General features: G+C 42.0%; 1 protein-coding gene across 1 annotated transcript in view; it reads left to right on the top strand.

Annotated features, from left to right (window-relative positions):
- The first annotated feature begins 9,873 nt into the window (after window positions 1-9,873).
- The window catches only part of hyou1 (hypoxia up-regulated 1), a 104,040-nt gene continuing 92,427 nt past the window's right edge, over window positions 9,874-21,486 (top strand). Inside the window, exons 1-2 of the mRNA XM_061701930.1 lie at window positions 9,874-9,895; window positions 10,062-10,239. The gene's annotated coding sequence lies outside the window, so the exon portion shown is untranslated. The remainder of the gene's footprint in view (window positions 9,896-10,061; window positions 10,240-21,486) is intronic.

Here is a 21,486-nt window from a genome sequence, read left to right as displayed (position 1 = left end):
ACATGAATAGCATCCTCTTCTTTAAGCATGCTCATTCTAAAAAAGAACTGACAAAAATCAGTCTGTTTCACTTCATTTTTCACTATTACCAACTTTAAAGGCCAAATCCAAATGCATCTTCCAGGAAAATATTTTTCACTATTTTTCTGTTTTTATTGGCCATTTCTGAATTTGAAGTTAGTTCATTCTGTGTTGTGACATAATCCCTAACATCGCTCCGTTGCTTAATACATTTAACAAGAAAAAAATGTAAATGATGCCCTGCGACTGACTGGCAACCAGTTCAGGGTGTAGTCCGCCTTGCGGCCGAAGTCAGCTGGGATAGGCTTCGGTGCCCCTCGAACCTAACCAGGATAAGCGGTGTTGAAAATGGATGGATGGATGGATGGACGGATCTGTAAATGATTTACTTTTCTCATCTCATCAATTGGTGCTTTGTCTTCTTTTCTCACTGCCGTCTAGAAACTTTGTTCTGTTCGACTGATCTAAAGTACACAAAGTACAGTAAGTAAAAAGTACACAATTAAATAATGACTCAAGCACTGAGTAAATAGCACAAACAATAAATAAAAAATAATTTAAAAAAAAAATTTACTGCACAGTGTTTTCTCAAGTTATAAGTGAGCTGAAATATCCATGTTTGGGCAGACAGTGCCAGACACATACTACAATACATGAAAGCTGTTGTTTTTGTTCGTCGAGAGAGTAGCGGGTCGTTGCCTTCAAGGTAACAACGATCTTCCCAAAATGGTGGCCAACTACGCACGACGATCAGCCGGGCTGGCTTATCTCCTATGTCAGGGAAGCTCAATAGAAGGCGTTGTGTGTGGTCATGTGACTTTCTTGTTTCGTTTGATTGGTGAACTAGACTTAAATGTCACTAGCACTTAAATTAGATTGGGGCAAACAGCGTCCAATGTGGAAGTCGAAGTTGTAGTCTCGCGCACAAAATAGTTGATAAATAAGCAATAATTGATAAATAAAAGTAGCGAGCGACATTTAGATCATTGTAATGGAGTAAAAGTACCGTTACTTTTTAGCAGAAGTTATGTTGGATCTTGTCACTTGTTGCTGACTTGAAGTGTCTGCAGATACTCTATTTTCCAGCATCTCCAGAAGTGGTCTGTAAGGCTGTGCACCTGCCTCTATTGCTGTTTGTAGAGATCCTTGTCAGTGAACATTCCAGGTGGAGGTGGGATGCTGCCTTTTTGGGTGAGAAGCATCAGAGGGGTGAGTATCTGAGGTGAATCTGCAGCCGTAGAGACAGGAACCAAGGGCCTGGAGTTAATAATGGCCGTGACCTCTGCCATCAATGTACATAGAACTTAATGAGTTAAGCTTGCGCAGCCTGCATCGCATCCAGGATTCTCCTTTCCAAACCTATCATGCGCTCCCATATGTGAAAGGTGTGTTGGCTTAAAGTCCCATGTGCAACCTTGACTGCTGGCGTATTGTTGTACTTTGGACTCTTGAATGACCTTGTGGAACGGCAGTTCATTGCAGGCGCCAACAGAATTGATTTTGCAGCCAAAGTGCAGCTGTTTCGAGGGGCCACGAATTGCGAAGACTTGCTGAAGCGAGTTATGCAGTTTGAAGCATCCATGCGTTCGATGACTTGAATGTGGACAGTGCGTGTACTCAGACGTGAAAAGCATTGCCCAGCGCTTGCTGTTGGCAGAGCCTCCTCTGGTACATCTTGAAGTCACATTCCAAGGTCCAAAAACATCAAGACTGATGTAAGTGAAGGGTGGTGAGATGCTCAGCCGCTCCACTGACATTGACTGACATTGTTTGTTGCTCCATCTTGCCTCGAAGTTTGCGGCATACAGTATGACACACCCATGAATGATGCTGCTTATACGTCTCTTGCCACCAACAAGCCATAGTCCAGCAGCTCGTATAGCCCCCTGGGTGAATGTGGGACCTTAGTGCTGTACTTATTCATGGTAGTGCCGTATGAGCAGAATTGACTATTGTGTTTGCTGCTTTAGCCAGTTCTCGTGCTGTGTGGGATTTTGAACATCTGTTCCAGCCACTGCAATTGCTAGTTAGATGGGTTGTTGGCTTGAATGACTGAGCTACATGAATGAGTGTAGCGACTGCTCTGTGCAGGGAGCTCGAAGAAGCAAATCTTTCAGATCTCTTGGTGTAAAGCAACTTGTCTCTTGTACTAGTGGTAAAGCTTGTCACTTGAGGCTGGATTTCTTCATCGGAGTCGGGGTCGATCAGCTCAAATACTCTTTCTTGCACACGGGTTTCTGTCTGGTTGTGAAGGAATGCTGGTCCTGTAAACCAGTTGTTATGGACAAGCTGAGAAGCTTGGGTCAATCTATGAAAGCCTGATCAGCTGGGTGATCCACTGTGGATACATATTTCCACTGTCTTGGTTGTGAGGATTGTCAGATTATTTAGTATCGGTCGTGGATGTACATATAGAATCTTTTGGATTTATTGTATATATAGCCAAGTACAACCTTGCTGTCGCAGGAGAAAGTCACATCATCTGGCTCAAAGTCAATCTCTTCAGCGATGAACTCTGCCATCTCGAAAGCTAGCACAGCTGCGCATATTTCAGAATCAGAATCAGAATCAGAATCATCTTTATTTGCCAAGTATGTCCAAAACACACAAGGAATTTGTCTCCGGTAGTTGGAGCCGCTCTAGTACAACAAACAGTCAATTTACAGAACACTTTGGGGACATAAAGACATTGACAAAAAACAATTGTGCAAAAAGATGCAGAGTCCTCTAGCACTTAGAGCAGTTCGAACGACTAATATTGCAATAGTCCGGTGCAATGACCATTGTGCAAAGGGCGCTGAGACTTCAAGGAGTGTATGCGGTTTAAAGTGACAAGTAGTGCGATCATCTGGGACAATGTCGGTTGTGCAAATGTTACAGATACTCCTCAATCAGTGTGCAAATGGAGCAGATGCTACTCTGGCATGAGTGGCCAGTATATGCAAATAGTGCAGCATGGCGAGACAACTACAGTGAGTGCACAAGTAATAAATAATTGGCCCCACAGAAATGTGACAACGAACTCAAGTCAAAAAATTGCCAGCTTGTTGTAATGGAATTATAGGTTAGGTGTTTAAGAAGTTGATCGCAAGAGGGAAGAAGCTGTTGGAATGTCTACTAGTTCTAGTTAGCGTTGATCGGTAGCGCCTACCTGAGGGAAGGAGCTGGAAGAGCTGGTGACCGGGGTGCAGACGGTCCGAGAGGATTTTGCACGCCCTTGTCTTAGTTCTGGCAGCGTGCAAGTCCTCAATGGTGGGTAGGGGGTTACCGACAATCCTTTCAGCAGTTTTGATTGTCCGTTGCAGTCGGAGCTTGTCCTTTTTTGTAGCAGCACCAAACCAGACTGTGATGGAAGAACACAGGACCGATTCGATGACCGCTGTGTAGAACTGTCTCAGCAGCTCCGGTGGCAGGCCGTGCTTTCCAATCTGGATATCGTATGCTTTTAACGTGGCGCCAGCTTTCACTTTCCAAGGATGAAGCCGACATTATCTCCACTGTCTTCATTGGTTGCCCTGAGATATGGTGGGGTGCCGATGCCTTTGGTAGAGGCATCTGAAAAGATGCAGGTTCCTTTTTGCTTGGTGGTTGAGAGAGAACTAACCCTGTAGGCATGAGGGGTGTGAAGTTGCTGGAGGTCTTTAAATGAGTTTTTCCACAATTCCCATGCATCATATTTCTCCTATGAAAGTGCAGTTGTTTCTGCAGTCTACTCACAAAGCAGGAATCTCCCTTGAATCGTAACAGAAGCTACAAATCCCAGACGATCGAATAAACTGTTCATCCATCCATCCATCCATTTTCTGAGCCGCTTATCCTCACTCGGGTCGCGGGCGTGCTGGAGCCTATCCCAGCTGTCATCGGGCAGGATGACACCCTGAACTGGTTGCCAGCCAATCGCAGGGCACATACAAACAAACAACCATTCGCACTCACATTCACATCTACGGCAATTAAGAGTCTCCAATTCATGCATGTTTTTGGGATGTGGGAGGAAACCGGAGTGGCCGGAGAAAACCCATGCAGGCACGGGGAGAATATGCAAACTCCACACAGGCGGGGCCAGGGATTAAACCCGGGTCCTCAGAACTGTGAGGCCGACGCTCTAACCAGTCGTCCACCGTGCCGACTAAACTGTTCATTTTTGAGAGAACTCCATAATGGATGTAGTTAATTCTGTCTACGTTTTTGTTGGTTGTACACCACCAACAGATCGAGGACTCAAATCCTGCAGCTATTTGATCTACTAATTTGTACTCACTTGGAACACCACGGAGAACACCAACGGCGTCAATGTATGTTGGATCATTTTGGCCCTGCCAGTCTGCTGCTCTTTTCTGACGTCGCCAATGTTCTGGTATGACAGTGGATAACCTAGCTGTTAATTCTTGTACAGACATGGGAAGGGCCGATACCGGTAACAACAAAGCACTAGAGCACAAAGACCTGTTACATTCTTTGGCAATTTATCCATTTGCACACTGATTGAGGAGTATCTGTAACATTTGCACAACCATCATTGTCCCAGATGATCGCACTACTCGTCACTTTAAACCGCATACACTCCTTGAAGTCTCAGCGCCCTTTGCACAATGGTCATTGCACCGGACTATTGCAATATTAGTCATTCGAACTGCTCTAAGTGCTAGAGGACTCTGCATCTTTTTGCACAATTGTTTTTTGTCAATGTCTTTATGTCTCCAAAGTCTGTTGTACTAGAGCGGCTCCAACTACCGGAGACAAATTCCTTGTGTGTTTTGGACATACTTGGCAAATAAAGATGATTCTGATTCTGATTCTGATTTGTCATGAGTGACTGAGAGAGACTCTTCAACCTGATGACTGCATCTATATAAATGATGTTTCTCATGACAGAAAGCGAGCCAATGAAAGGACTTTGTGGTGGAGACGGTGAAAGCTGGAAAGAAAAAAGAGGAGCTGAATGGTCCTGTGTCTCAACGTTTACCAAGTGGATTGGAATAATGTGATGAAAGTCTGTTTCAGTGGGGGACAAAGTGCACATGACTAGAAGCCATCAAGGATGCTGTGTGGCTGAGGTCGGAGTCGGTCGGTGCTCAGTGGCTCGTCGGAAAATGGTGGGGACACACTTGAGGTAATTGGCATTAAGCAGGTCACCAGCCCTTGAAGAGAAATAAATGATAAAGGCTATACAGTACATATATTTAGGAGTTTTCAGTATAAGGATGGTTAAGTTTTACTTAGAGTCAGATGTCTCCCTAGTCAGTGGGGTTGGTAGAGTCACTAGATAGGATTGTGGGAGAAATTATGGCAAGAAATATTTTTGCCATTATGGGAGTATGAGGTCATGCAGTCCTCAGATGGGCTTCTACTTCTTTCCATCCATCCATCTTCTACCGCTTATCCGAGGTCGGGTCGCGGGGGCAGTAGCTTTAGCAGGGACGCCCAGACTTCCCTTTCCCCAGCCACTTCATTCATCTCTTCCGGGGGGATCCCGAGGCGTTCCCAGGCCAGTCGAAGGATGTAGTCTCTCCAGCGTGTCCTGGGTCATCCCCGGGGTCTCCTCCCGGTGGTACGAGCCCGGAACACCTCACCAGGGAGGCGTCCGGGAGGCATCCGAATCAGACGCCCCAGCCACCTCATCTGGCTCCTCTCGATGTGAAGGAGCAATGGCTCTACTCTGAGATCCTCTCGGATGACTGAGCTTCTCACCCTATCTCTCAGGGAGAGCCCGGACACCCTGCGTAGGAAACTCATTTCGGCCGCTTGTATCCGGGATCTCGTTCTTTTGGTCACGACCCACAGCTCGTGACCATAGGTGAGGGTAGGAACGTAGATCGACCGGTAAATCGAGAGCTTCGCCTTTCGGCTTAGCTCCTTCTTTACCACAACATCTATCAATATTCTCTCTGGTCTTCTTCTAGTTCTCTTGCACGGCAGCTACCTCCTCATCACCCTTCTACCAATATACTCACTCTCTCTCCTCTGGACATGTCCAAACCAAACCATCCAAGTCTGCTCTCTTTGTCTCCAAAACACCTCATGTGGGACCCTGAACATGCAAAATATTTGTTGATCTGGTAATTTGCTGAAGTGCCCTATATGATAAGAAAATTAAGTCACCTGGTCATATTTTGACATCAGTCACGTTTGATGATGAGGTTTTTCACTTGGACTCAATAGCTGTACTATATTTACTTCCCATCACTTTATTTTTTCAGAACAGATTTTTTTAACTCCATAAGAGTAAATCACTGTTTTTTTCAGTATGAATAAATATCAATGGTATGTTTAAAGCATCGGCATGTTTCAATCAGAAAGAGAAAAGGTCTGCATGTAAACCTGATTACTCATTAAGATTAAAAATATGGCTTCTGAAAACAAAAGATCGTATTTACCCCGATCCTGATAGTAAAGTGTATGCATGTGTATCGTGTGTGTGTCAGTTTATTTCACTTTTAGGGGTAAAGACTTGGTTTCTTAGTCTCAGTGGGTTTTTTTCTCTTCCATTTAAACACATCCTTAACTTATAGCGCTAAAAGCTACATACAAAAGATACATAAAACAACTTGTTCCTACACGTTTCAACGTTTTAAAAAAGAAAACGACACACACACACACATAGGTTTTGTATTGGGTGGTGATGATGTCTAAAAAAATGAAACTATATTTTAAACTCTGGAGTGTAACTTCACTAGATATATAAAACTGACATGTTTATGGTTTAGAAGGCTGGACTAACCCATTATACCTGGAAATGTTTTTTGATAAGAGCCTTGAAAACGACAACATGTTTGGGCATGTTCATTGAAAGGGATTTTTTTTTCAGACTGATGGAATGCTGAGCGTTTTGCACAACCCTGTGGTCAGAGAAAACACATTTTCTTGGCTAAATACTCATTTTCTTCAGATCTTCTAACATCTCAGACACCCTATGTCACCTGTTGAAGCCACGTTAGTGTCCCATTCTCTACATGTGCGGGGTTGTGACCTCTGGACATGACCCTCAAACATCTCAGACACCCGATGTCACGTGCACAAGTCACATGATGACCTTATTCTTTGGAGCTGCCTTGCCAAAAGCCGTGGGGCGGGGCCGCAAAGGACCATATTCACAGGTATGACCACAAATGACCTTTTTTGGTGCCCATATGACACCCAATGATTTCCTTTGTTCCTACAGGTGACCCCCAACATGATGTCATGCGACAAAAACGCCAGGAAACATGATCTCACTTTGTTTTCACCAGATGTGACGTCATTTTGTTTTTACCGGAGGTGATGTCATTGGGGACAGATGGCCCGGGAGGTGACGTCATTTTATTTTTGCCGGATGTGACGTCATTGGGGACAGGTGGCCTGGAAGGTGACGTCATTGTGCACGTGCGCTGGCATGCTGCCAGCTGGTGACATCATAGGCAATAAATCATTTTAACTCGATCCCTATATTCTACCTCTCTCTATTACAAATACCATACATACAACATTTACGCATGAACCTTTATCTCACAGGGCTGAGTGTAGGTTACTGTATGAACACATTTGTTATGAGTTAGGGGGGTGATCAGAGTCAGCCACGTGCTCCCACCACCCCAGTGAGAGCAGTGTCACCCATGATAGCAGCGACTCTCTCCTCAAACGGGGTCAGGCCCTCCGCGCCGGTTCTTCCGCCTTTTTTGGCCACACTTTGCCAGTAGGCAGCTGTCCTCCGGTTCACGTCCACCTTAATGTCTGACCACTACTTTTTTAGTTCAGCGTGTGTGGGCTGTTCCGACCCCACAGCATTGACAGCCGCACACGCGCTGTCCCATTCGCTTCTCTTTCATGTGTTGTTAACGCCGGAGGACAGCATGCCAAAGAGGATTTTCTTGCCCACCTCAACTTTATTGAGCAACATGTGCGGAAATGAGCGCACATGTTGGAGTAACCGACTCCTCCATGTCCACGACCATATTTAAAAATGCAAATAATATTTCAATGAACCCTGCACCCGAGATCCCGATCTCTGAATGATCAGAAAAAAAGGAAAATGAGCAACGTAATGAAGAAAACAATTTATGACTGTGAAGTTGCTCAATAAAGTGGAGGCGCGCACAAAAATCCTCTTTTGGGCACGCTATCGTCCAGCGTTAACTACACGCGAAAGAGGAGCGAATGGGACAGCGCGGGACAGTGGGGTCGGACAGCTGCCCACCGCCAAAGTGTGGACAAAACAGGTGGAAGAACCAGCGCGGAGGGCCTCACCCATTTCGAGGAGAGAGACGTTGCAATCATGGGTGATGCTGCTCTCTCATGGGTGCTGGGAGCACATGTGGCTGACTCTGATCACCCCACAAGGTTAATACCATGTATTTTTATAACTCACAACAAATGTGTTCATACAGTAACCTCCACTCATCCCTGTGAGATAAAGGTTCATGCGTAAATGTTGTATGTATGGTATTTGTAAAAAATCTTTTGAATTCAAATAGAAGCACATCAGCATATCAAAGAGGATATAAAAAACTTTGACTCCTTTTTGATTCCTCAATTTATTATTTTAATACACAGGGAGGACACACACACTGAAAAAAAAAATCCTGTTTTTTTTAGGAGAAGAGGGCTAAATTATGTCAATTTAAACACATTTTAATCATGCGCAACCGATGTACATGTTCAAATGAAGTAAATTCAAAGGACTTTTTTTCAGTGCATGTGCTGGAGTCACTAAGCGATTGTGAGGGCAATAGGTGGCATGAATGATCGCCTTGAATCAATTAGTAGGTGTCCTCACAAATATCAGTGGTTCATTAAATACACTGGTTAACAAATGAATTCTCAGTCCTTGCCTCAATTGCATTGTTGAAATCAAATGTTGCCGGGCATGAATTGTTCATCGGTGCTAATTATTCGTGTGTCTCTGATGTGCAGATTTATGAGAACAGTTTCCCAGCATCACCTCTAAGTGTCGCCAAAGCACCAAAAGCTGCAGAAACGTGCGTACGCCAGCCATGCAGTTGGCATGAGGCACCGCACATTTCCACGGTCATGTCACTCTTGATACATCTGACCTTTGCCGCGTTTTTCTCCGTACGCACCTTTTGTACATGAGGCCCCTGGTGAGGATAAGCGGTTCAGAAAATGGATGGAACCTTCTAGCTCCTCTCTCGTATGATCTTATGTATTAATGTCTATGCTGTCTGTTTATCTGATTTTGTTTGTAAATTAAATATGATCAATAAAGCTTCTGAAAAATAAATAAATATGCCGGCTCGAGAACAATTTCCGGTCGCCTTCGAAGCATCGAGACGAGACCAAGGAACATAGATACGCCAACGCGATGTAGCATCCCGGCTATAACCCGACATGCCTACGTGGCGGCCATGTTAGGGAGGTCGTCGTTCCCATAGAAGTAACAAAACATGGGCGCTAAAATCAAGTCGTAACTTCCTCATTTCTCATCCTATTTTCATAGCGGTTACTGTTTCGTCAACAACCAAGCGTATACTACCAATGCACAAGATTAGAAAAAAAGAAATCAACACAAAAAAAACTTTTACATGTTAAAGGGCCTCCCAATTGGGCGAGTGGTATCAACCTGTACATATCTGTGCCTACGAACATAGAAACGTTGCTATTAAGAGAAATGATAAGAGAGACGAGATAATCCCCTTGCGTGGACGTGGACCAACTGGCTGTGTTTACGTTTTGATTCACAGCACGTGGACCAATCACGGTGCGTAGACATCAAGGGTTGGGTTTAAATTCAGGCTCGTCGGCCTTCGTCAATCTATCATGTTTCTTGTCGGATACTAAGACCTGTTCTTCCAAAATAAGACTATAAATTGTTCCCCACAACCCCCCCCCCTTCCCCTCGCCAACAAAGGAAATGAAACGCTTTCCCTTGAGAACCGTGGTTATTATTATTATTATTATTAGTATTATTATTAGTATTATATGTAATGCAATTACATGTCTTACTTACACTACATATGGCGATCATAACCGGAAATAGTATTTTCTTATGCTATAGCTTGACCTATATATAATAACGTTTTCTGTTTTTTTTCTGTCCGGGTCAGCAACGACTGAGTGGATCCAATGAGGTGACGCCGCGTTCCGGGCCCGACAGAAGAACTCAAAGCCGGTGATAAACTGGCCTGTAACAACCCACGAAGGCATTTTACTCCAAATTGGCTCAAAGTGGTTGTTTAATAGCAGAAGAAACACGAAAGGACGCATTGTATACATTGAAGAAAGGTAAGTTAATGCCAACGTTATGGCCATGCGGTTCTGTCTATACACGACTGCAAGCTAACAGAATGTTGCCATTTTTTAGTACTACAAACAGTTTTCATGCAGCCTTCTTAATTTATCTTTTGTACGGTATTAATTGGAAGAGTAAAGGTGTAACACAGTAAGTCATGCATCGGCACACCGTCAGGTATTCGAGTAATTGAAAAGTGTATCTACTGGTATCCAGACTACTAAATTTGTAGACATTAAAAGCCAAAGCCATCCCCTAAATGCTAAGTGTACGTCCTGGTATCCAGACTGCTACATTTGTAGACATTAAAGTAAAAGCCAACTTAAAAGGCCGATAACGTCGAGTGTTATTTCATTATGATATTTCTTCCCTGGGCAAAACGATGCTCCTTAAGTGGCGGATTGAGCTTTACATGGGTCATTTACATCTAATTTGCTCAATAACAGTAAAGAGATGGCCCACAGAATTTCCCCTTTGAAAATCAATGAGTTTCTGAGGGAAGAAAAACCCCAAATGCTAAATGCTAAGTACTAAATATTCCATGCTCTTTCATGTCAAAATGTCTTTGTGTCCCAAATGAAGTTTGAAGATTTGCAACATGTTTTGTGAAGATGCTAATTAGATTTTGGGATATATAGGATTTTTTTTTCCTATTCCTAATATGCCTTTTCCTTGAAAACCTAACACATGCATCTTTAGTGTCTTCAGAGTTCATTTTTTTAGGTTCTTTTACAAACAGGCCTTCTCTTTACTGTTCATGCCACTTGCAATACACCAGAGGGATCTGTGAGCTGAAGTGCCAGGATGAGGAAGCCAGTTTGCATTCACACAATAGCAGACAGCTGTAAATATGTAATATGTATGAATTTGTGAAATATTTAATTATTTAATTTATATTTAATTGAATACACTACAAAGACATGGTATTTAATGTTCAAACTGATAAACCTTATTTTTAGCAAATAATCATTAACTTTGAATTTTATGGCTGCTACATGTTCCAAAAAAGCTGGGACAGGTGGCATAAAAGTCTGCGAAAGTTGAGGAATGCTCATCAAACACCTGTTTGGAACATCCCACAGGTGAACAGGCTAATTGGGAACAGGTGGGTGCCATGATTGGGTATAAAATGAGCTTCACTGATTTGCTTAGTCATTCACAAGCAAAGATGGTTGCGAGATTCACCTCTTTGTGAACAAGTGCGTGAGAAAATAGTCGAACAGTTTAAGGACAATGTTCCTCAACGTACAGTTGCAAGGAATTTAGGGATTTCATCATCTACAGTCCATAATATCATCAAACGAGTCAGAGAATCTGGAGAAATCACTGCATGGAAGCGGCAAGGCCGAAAACCAACATTGAATGCCGTGACCTTCGAGCCCTCAGGCGGCACTGCATCAAAAACCGACAATGTGTAAAGGATATCACCATATGTGCTCAGGAACACTTCAGAAACCAATGTCAATAAATACAGTTCGGCGCTACATCCGTAAGTGCAACTTGAAACTCTACTATGCAAAGCAAAAGCCATTTATCAACAACACCCAGAAACGTCACTGCCATGTCTGGGACCGAGCTCATCGAAGATGGACTGATGCAAAGTGGAAAAGTGTTCTGTGGTCCGAGTGCATCCATCCATTTTCTGAGCCGCTTCTCCTCACTAGGGTCGCGGGTGTGCTGGAGTCTATCCCAGCAATCACATCTGTGAAGGCACCATTAATGCTGAAAGGTACATTCAGGTTTTAGAGAAACATATGCTGCCATGGAAGCAACGTCTTTTTCATGGGTGCCCCTCCTTATTTCAGCAAGACAATGCCAAATCACATTCTGTACGTGTTAGAACAGTGTGGCTTTGTAGTAAAAGAGTCCAGGTAGTAGACTGGCCTGCCTGCAGTCCAGACCTGTCTCCCATTGAAAATGTATGGCGCATTATGAAGCGTAAAATACGACAACGGAGACCCCGGACTGTTGAACAGCTGAAGCTGTACATCAAGCAAGAATGGGAAATAATTCCACCTACAAAGCTTCAACAGTTGGTGTCCTCATTTCCAAAACGTTTATTGAATGTTGTTAAAAGAAAAGGTGATGTTACAGTGGTAAACATGACCCTGTCCCAGGTTTTTTTAGAATGTGTTACAGCCATAAAATTCTACGTTACTGATTATTTGCTAAAAACAAAGTTGATCAGTTTGAACATTAAATATCTTGTCTTTGTAGTGTATTCAATTAAATATAGGTTGAACATGATTTGCAAATCATTGTATTCTGTTTTCATTTAACAGAACATCCCAACTTCATTGAAATTGGGGTTGTATATTGACAAGTGTAATGGCTTTGTCATTTATCCACTTGTGTCCGCAGAGTTTGAAGGGCTCACACGATTTTTATAAAGCTGTTTGTCTTTACCGTTATCTGGTTTTGTCATTACCATTATGCAAGAAGTGTATTTCAGTGGGTCACAACTACTGTATTTGCCCCGTCAATGAGGATATTATGAATTTATCATTATTAGGTATTATCAATATCTGTTTGAAAATAGGACTTTAAGCGTGGTTGTTTCAGCATGGAAGACATTTACCCATATAAAACCAAGGTGACAAGAAAATGCAAAATTAAATTTTTTTTTAACGTTCACGGTTTTTGATCAAATGAAATAAAAATGACCCATATTTAAACATTAACTACATAAACAAGGCTGAAAGATCACGGAATAAAATGTATTTTTACCTGCTGTAATTTGTTTTTTAAGGTTAGTTTATTTTGTCATATATTAGTCCACAAATCAATAGTCTATATGAATTAGGGGTGGAGGTTTTGTAATGACGGTTTTCGGTTTGGTTCGGTAAATGTGGACTCTTCAAAAAGTTAATTGTCTTGTATATTTTGTATCATTCTTATTTTAATTATTTTTATTAATTATAAATATATCTATGCCAGCGTCATTTAGTCACAGGCAGAAAACTGAAAGCTCTTCCGCTGGATGGCAAAAGTTACAATAAAGCTATCAATCCACCTGTTGCGATTTAATATTCATACAACAGAATAAGTTGGCTCCCTGCAAATGTATCAGCTTTATGTTCAACTAAACAAGCTTTTTTTCCCACATTGAGTAAAGTACATTAGTGGCTAAATTAGACAAGATTTTCATATTCATAGTTTATTTTTGTTTGGTGGTTAACCGTGAGATTTTGCAAATGTAAAATGAGTGCCTTGGACCCACTGATTTAATTTGAGGGTATTTACATTCAAATCAGGTAAACCGTATATAAATTACAACAGTTAATTTATGCATCCCACTTTTTAAAGGCCAGCTGGCTACATGCTAGCATCGCGTATCCTATGGTGAAGCAAAGTTTCTCAAGGATTTCCAACCTCACGGGGCGGCTGAGCCATCTCTGTCAGCGGGGGAAGGGGGGTCACCCGTATGTAAGGGTAGGAATTGGACATGACATTTCCTTATGGTGCGGCCAAGTCGAGGAACTACAGCTCTTGCATTGTGTCATTGGTAAATGAGGGCCGGGGAGGGAGTCTTGCATGTTTTGAACCGAACGGAACACGAGGACTGACTGGAACAGTTGAACTGCACCGTTTTGACTGTTTTCAAAAACCATTTCATCCCTAATATGATGAAGACCAAGAGGTGTAGACTGAAGGCAAGGGTTACATTTCTACCCTTATATCAAAAAGTTGCGCCAGTGCAAAAGAAAATATTTAAGAATGAAAGAAACAAACTAAGAGGCAAGATGTTGCTCGAGCCAAACAAAGACCAAAAAGTGTAGACTGAAGCCAACGCTTAAATTGTGTCCCCTTTTGAGCACATCATTAAAAAGTCACGGCAATGCAAAAAAAAAAAAATTATAGAAAAAAACTATAAAGGTAATAGAAAAAAACTGAAAGGTAATATATTGCTCGAACTGACCTGGTCTTGATTTTTGTAAAACTAAAATACATGCATGCAGTGGAACGTCGATAAAATGGAATCTGATATAACTGATATCGACTAAAACGGACTGTCGTGACTGAACAATGTGTACAAAAGTAGTTTCCAATATCCATTTTCTGAGCCGCTTATCCTCATAAGGGTTGCAGGAGTGCTGGAGCCTATCCCAGCTATCATCGGGCAGGAGGCGGGGTACACCCTGAACTGGTTGCCAGCCAATCGCAGTAGTTTCCAATAGACACTTAAAATGCAGTTGACAGTCTGTCAGTTCCAGAATTGTCCGCTGTTGTTTACTGCCCTTGTGGCACAGTGCAGGCAGATATTTCCGGGTCACAGATACACAATATTGCTAGAACCAATTCCAAAAAACATGCCGACATGGCGCCCATGTTGAATGTGGTCCATTGATGTGGTGGCCATGTGATGATTATGTCTGTCTATTGTACATATAGCGGAGAGAGAGAGCAGCATGGTTGAGGCGTTAACTCTGAGGGGTTAAGTCTTTGGAGTCTAGAACATGCTATTTTTGGTACAGCAACATTAAAAAAAACAACAACATTTTTGTCAAGCCGTTCGCCTTTGGCAAGATATGTGGAACCACGAAGCACACTAATTCATCGCGGTTCATGAATGCGACTCCCCTATGATGACTACTATAACCAAGCACACTAGCGTGGAAAGTTTGGATAAAATGTGAAACTTTCAAAACTTTTGTAGTTTTTTTTTTCATATTTACAAGAACTTCATACTGTACTGGGCGTTTTAGGCCACGGAAAAACTTTTGTACTGTTTGTACAAAAAAAAACAATTTTGTACTGTGCAGTAATATGGGTACATATGACCTAAAAACAGTGCTTCAATGTAACAGGCAATAGGCTATACCGCCCCTATTAGTCCGTTCTGTCGAGGTTCCACTGTACATCCATGCAACATACAGTATATCCATACGTCCACTAGGGTTGGGAACGATAAACCGATGTGACTACTTATCCGTTCGTAAAGATGAGAGATATGACTGCATCGGTAGCAGACTCCGTTATCGATTAAAAAATCCGGCAGTAATCCTTAGATATGTCTGTTGCAGGGCTGCAGACTGGATATCAGGAGGCTAGGAATCTGTTGCCTGAGGTTACTTTGATTGACTACAGATGTCATTAATGTTGCTACTTGGCGCTTTTTCTTTATCAACTGAAAACTTGATTGGCAGTATATTGCCTGTTAAGACATTAATGACTATACAGCTATGCCAAATTTTAATATTTTGTAGAAATGCAAATTTTTGGAGCAGAGACTGTTTTATTTTATTTTTTTTAATCCAAGATCTACATTACAATGTTTGTTCTTAAATTAGAATTAGTGAATTGTTTTTAAAAAGGATGTACTTGAATTATTATGCTCTAATATATCAGTAGCATAATAAACATCATTTGTCGTGATAGTTTTTGGGAAACTATATGGTGTAGTGTATATTGGTTTTGGACAAAAGGTAATTTATTTAAGGAATACATTCGTCGGTGTACGCCTGCATTCACTTCCGGGTTAGTTCAATTTACGTTTTAATGTCACAATCGAACTATTTTTGGCTCGTAAAGGGCACCACATCTCTGTGTAAAATTCAGAAAAAGTGACGAAAAACCTTATCAGTCTCATAAGCTGAAGGTTGCTACACTTAGGAAATACGAGTTCTCGATTACAGAGGTTTCATTATTAAAGTCAAAGCACACACATAGCACAACAGGGAGTGGAATTTTATAGAATATTCAGTGACATCTACGAGCGATCTATAGGGAAACTCACAGCGGGGTCTAATTATAAAAAGGAAATACCAATAATGGTGAAAGAAAAATAGGCGTACGAAAAGGGAAATAGGACATTGTGTTGCTGGGCTAAAAATGAAAATTTCAACGTTTAATGCGTTGAGTCAGTGCGAGAGAGCAAAATTGGGATTTGTGTGAAGCTAGTATTTACCCAAAATTATTAGGCACTAATCTCATACATTTTGGCAATGATTGTTGAGCTACTCACGACCGTAGATCAGCCTGTTTTTGGGGATGGTCTTTCTTCACGCATCTCAGGAGGAAAACGAAGCAGGTTTGGTTGAAGAAGAAGATGCACAAAAAATAAAAAGGAAAAGCGGTGCCAAAAGAAAGTTGTTGTCCCGTCGGGGTGCGTTCGTAACTTTCCTGCCGATTGAACTTGTGGCGGGCCACGTTCTTACTCTCAACTACGTGCGTGACTGGTACGGAACGCAAGTAGTTGCTTACCGAGGCTCCGCCAACAGATCACGACTGGGCAAACGGATCAAAGCTGTATAGCCTAAAGCGCCGCCATCTTAGTACGGTGGTCGTTCGCACCCACGTGGTGGCACGAAAGGACAAAGGAAGGGGGCGGGGGTTGGCCGAAGCCATCACATAGCTGGAAAGATTTTAGCCAGGAAGAACACCAGAGAAGCAGGACACGAGAGAGGGAAGAGGCGGGAGTCAAAAGTTAAATACTCAGGAGGTGTGTCTCAGAGACGGGGGAGACTGAAGAAGACCACGCCCATTAACTACAATTTAGCCATAAAAATGGTGTAAAAATCATTTATTAAAATAAAATACTCCGAACTTTGTACTCTTACTCATAGAGCAAGCACACAGAATGCTTGTTTAAACTTTAATCTTGGCAGATCAACTGCTTATTGTTCAATCCAACATTTTGTACTGCTTGGCTTCAAATCGAGACGAACGGTTCTCAGTCTTGCAGCTGGACCTGTAAAACTGACACAGATGCCAAGGCATACATTTGGATTAGTTCTGCAGAGTTTGTGAAATATCGAAACAGACGTTTATCTTCAGTTAAAGAAACTTTGAATGAGTGTCCACACATTGCAGTAACTCTCAAACGCTAGCAGGTGTTGTCTGCGTTCCAGCAATGCTCCCAGTGGTTGAGAGGGTCCAACCTTTTGGTCGCTATCAGTTCTGCACATCAAAAGGCTCTTCGATGTCTGGAATCCAGATTTGATGGGAAGCTGCTAACTAGTTTACGGTCCAGCTGACGTACGCCAGGCGTCCTTTTGTGTGCTGTGCGGCTTGGAAAAATGAAGTTGTTGGAGAGTATGAAAAATAGGCAAATCAGTCGCCTTTCGGCGAAAGTTGCCGTTTTTAACCGGGGGTCGCCGTTGCCGTCACTGACGTCCTAGGCTGTTTCGTACTCCTTGGGCGCTGGCAGCTAGATCCATTCCACACATCCACCATCCACATGCAGATGTAATTGTGAATATTACTCCACGGCGGACTAATATACGGCCTGAGGTTCCGCCTGTGCGCTCGAGGTCACAGTAGTTGATGCGATCAGAAAAAAACTCACCAATCAAATGAGACAAAGTCACATGACATCACACACCATTATGCTTCCTGGACATGGGTATTCACACTATATAAGCCTAACCCACAGAGCGTCGTGCGTACGTGGCGGCCATGTTGGGAAGGTTGTCATTACCATGAAGGCAACGGCGCCCTACTCTTGTTTAGATTTAGACGGACAAAAACAACAGCTTTCATGTATTGTAGTATTTGTTTGGCACGGTCTGCCCAAATGTGGATATTTCAGCTCACTTATAACTCGACAAAACACCGTGCAATAAATTGCAGATGCTTTTTTTGTAGTATTGACTGTGCATGCACATACACAGAAACATCAGAGAGAGAGTAAATTCACATTTTATTTGTATTTTTTTTTATTGATGTTCATGCTGTGGTAAAAAAAAATCATAATTTCACTTTGTACTTTTTACTGTTACTCAAGTAATTTTTTTTGAGGACTACTATTTACTTTTACTTGAGTCACATCATTGTCAAGTAACAGTACTCTTACTTGAGTACAATGTTTGGCTACTCTACCCACATTTGGAGCGGACATCCTCTATTGCTACTCTTAGGTTTAAGCAACATTTCGTTTACGTTTAAGCAACATTTCTGCTCATCAGATCATCCAGTGTGGTATTTGTTCCGCTGGTCTTTTTGTATTTTCGTTTAGGTGCTGCGTGTCGGGCCCTGGTTGTGGTCCCAAGTGGAACCGCGAAGCACACGTAACATCGGCGAAAAGAGCTGATCTGCTGGTACATTCTGTATTAATTAGGAAACGTGGCTACAATTATCTAATTAGTTTACTGATGTTCGTTAAATGTATTAAGCGACGGAGCGCTGTTACAGATTGTCACAACACATATTGAACTAACTTCAAATTCAGAAATGGCTAATAAAAACAGAAAAGTATTGTATTTAATATATTCCTGGAGGATGCATTTGGGATTAGCCTTTGAAGTTGGTAATAGTGAAATGGAATGATTTTAGACTATTCTTTTCCAGAATGAGAGTGCTTAAAGAGGAGGATAGTATTCATGTGGCACAGCTTGAAGCAGTCATCAGGTGGAGGTGGAGGTGGGCCTTGCTCAAGTTGGAGGCCAGAACAAAAAAGCAAAGAAATTAGGCAAATTTAATTTTAATCTTAAATTTGTACATCACCATGTACTTGAGCGGTGTACATTTTTTTTCTGCGTGATTTTTTTTTTTGCCTCGTTATACTCTTTAGAGTCTTCCAGATTGCTTAATTTGTTTAAATAAAAAAAATTCCCTGCAGTGGCTCGGGGGATTTCCCCCCCCCCCCAAAAAAAAATCTTTTTTTGGTCACCTATTTCCATGCCTTTGGTGTTTGCATGTCTGAAAATAGAGTAACACCTGTAATAAAAATCTGCAATAGATCAGGACCGTGATATAGCGTAGGATTACTGTATTCTGTGATAAATTGCAGAGACTCATTGTTTCCATGACATGTGCATTCCGGGACTCACATAGTCTCAAGTTTAAAATTATTATACACACACAAGGAATTTGTCTCCGGTAGCTGGAGCTACTTGTATTACAACAAGCAGCCGTTACGACAAAATATACATTTAGGAAATGGATATTTAGGTATGGCGAGTCATTGAGCAATGAAAGTGTACCACTTGTGTGCTGATGCTGATATAATGGCAATTCTGCAAATGATTCAGTCCTCCAAGCAATTTAGAACAATCTGTGACAAATAGTGGAATGATATGGTAGTGACGATTGTGCAAATGCTTAAGAGAAATAAGTAGCCAGGCGTAATCAACAACAGAATACAAATCATGCAGTGTGATAAAACAGTGAGTGTATGAATGATGTGTCCCGATAAGAGATGTGCAAAATTGGCAGTATGTTGCAATGAAATTGGAAGTCAACTGTTTAGCAGGTTAATGGCAAGAGGGAAGAAGCTGTTGGAATTAGTTTGGATTTTTTGATAGCGCTTACATGAGGGAGGGAGCTGGAGTAGTACTTCACCCACACCGAAACTTTAGAGCATGATTTGGCAGAACGGCGGGATGTTTACGTCCAACCGTTCGTGCTCACGCTAGCTTGCTAGGCTACATAACATTTTATTGCCTGCTGGTGAGGCGTATCGTTTTAAAAGTACGTGAACATACCTCGAACAAGCCTTAAACGAACGTCCTCTCTGTCCTGAGCAGCGGGGACCACCAACACACGTTTTTCCCCATTTTGTACTTATAATACAGTCGGCTCGCTCCACTCTTGTTCTCATCGACACGGTAACGAGTGTATCCGGTCGCATTTGAGTTGACAAGATGAAACCCAATGATCGTAAAAAACGGGATGTGGTGGTATCTGAATAAAATATTTTATTGTAGAAGTCTGACAGGGCAATCGTGAAAGAAATTTTGTCTTGTAGTCTGATCCGGCCGGGCATTACGTTTTGTCCTACACCGGTGACGTTGTTTTTTTTAAAATAACTTCATTGGCTGTCAGATATTTAGAGTATTACGTCAAAAGACAGCACGACAAGGCTAAAAATAAACTAGCTTTTGGATTCAAATATACTGTGCGACGCGGAGTTAGATCGGATCAGCGAGTTATGACATTAAAGCCGATCAGCATAAAATGTTAAATATCGGCCGATACCGATCAGCCCGTAAAGTTTATTAATTACAGTAAGTTAGCACACATTATTTCTGTAATGTTGGTTTGAGCTGACTGAGTAGAATACACGATCTGACTAGAGCAGGAATTTCCAACCTTTATGGAGCCAAGGAGCATATTTTACAATTGAAAAATCTCACGGCACACCAACAAAGAAAAATGTCACAAAAAGTAGATACATTAATTACTGTATTTACTTGCAGCCATCTAATAGAAGACCATTAATTTGTTCTGTCTGTCACTATACCTCACTGGCATAAATAGAGGAACAAAGATACATTTATTGTAAATATAATTTTTTGAGCAATTAAGTACAAAAGTGTATAGAGTAAATTAACAGGACATTTAAATAGACATATTCCTCCATCTTTTGGTCGGTTATTGTTTTTTTAAACTTGCTGATCGGCTCCAAAAATCCTAAGCGTGTAAAGCCTACTAACGATACTCCAATCTGTGCATTATAAAAAGTCTAGAAATTCCATCTTGGCTTCATTGGTCCAACTCTTTACTGTTTTCACCACAGACTTGGCACATTTAAGTTTGTACCCGTATGTTGGTAATTAGTGAATTAAATGGGGATAAAATTAGCCCAAAGCTGCACGGAGAATAGCACGGTACGAGTCATTCAGTGTGGTATAGCACTGGTCAAGAATGTTTTCTGTGGTGGGAAAGTCGATGTGCTGCTTGTATTTAGTTTGTGGTTGAATTTTGCTTTTTGTCCCCAAGAATGAGTGAATCTTGGGTGCTTTATTCCCCAAGTTGGTTTCCTTGGTTAGCTAGTGTTTGCAGTCAGTGTTCGTCTAAGCCTGTGGGGGGATGTAAACACCAGTGATAATGAATGCAGCAAACCCGTGCGGCAAGTAGAATGACTTGCAGTTAAAATAAATAAATAAATAAATAAAGTGACTCAAAGTCTTGGCTGCAGTGTGTGCTGAGCTCCGTGACAGCAGTAAACCTTTTTTGGTTGCTGTAAAAGCATATTCCACCACCTTTTGTTTTCCCCGATAGCTCAGTGTCGTGGTCCGCTCAGTGTAGTTTGCAAGCCGGGCAGTAGTACGGTGCTGTCCGGGGGATTCATTCACAAAGCGAAGTCTCCATGAAGCGGAGGACAGTAGAATATGCGTAGTCTTTACTGGTCTTGGTGAGGAGATGCTCATGGACAGTAGAATATGCATAGTCTTTACTGGTCTTTGTGAGGAGATGCTCATTCATTTTGTTGGGGAGACGTCACGTTTAATAGTCTCAAAATTACGTGTGTGGTCGTGCGTGCGCATGTTGGGGGAGGCTATACTGCTAACTGAAGA

Source organism: Phycodurus eques, chromosome 17 (genome assembly GCF_024500275.1).
Source record: "Phycodurus eques isolate BA_2022a chromosome 17, UOR_Pequ_1.1, whole genome shotgun sequence".
NCBI lineage: Eukaryota > Metazoa > Chordata > Actinopteri > Syngnathiformes > Syngnathidae > Phycodurus > Phycodurus eques.
Note: the sequence above shows the minus strand (reverse complement) of the source record. Positions and strands in the feature narration are given on the sequence as shown.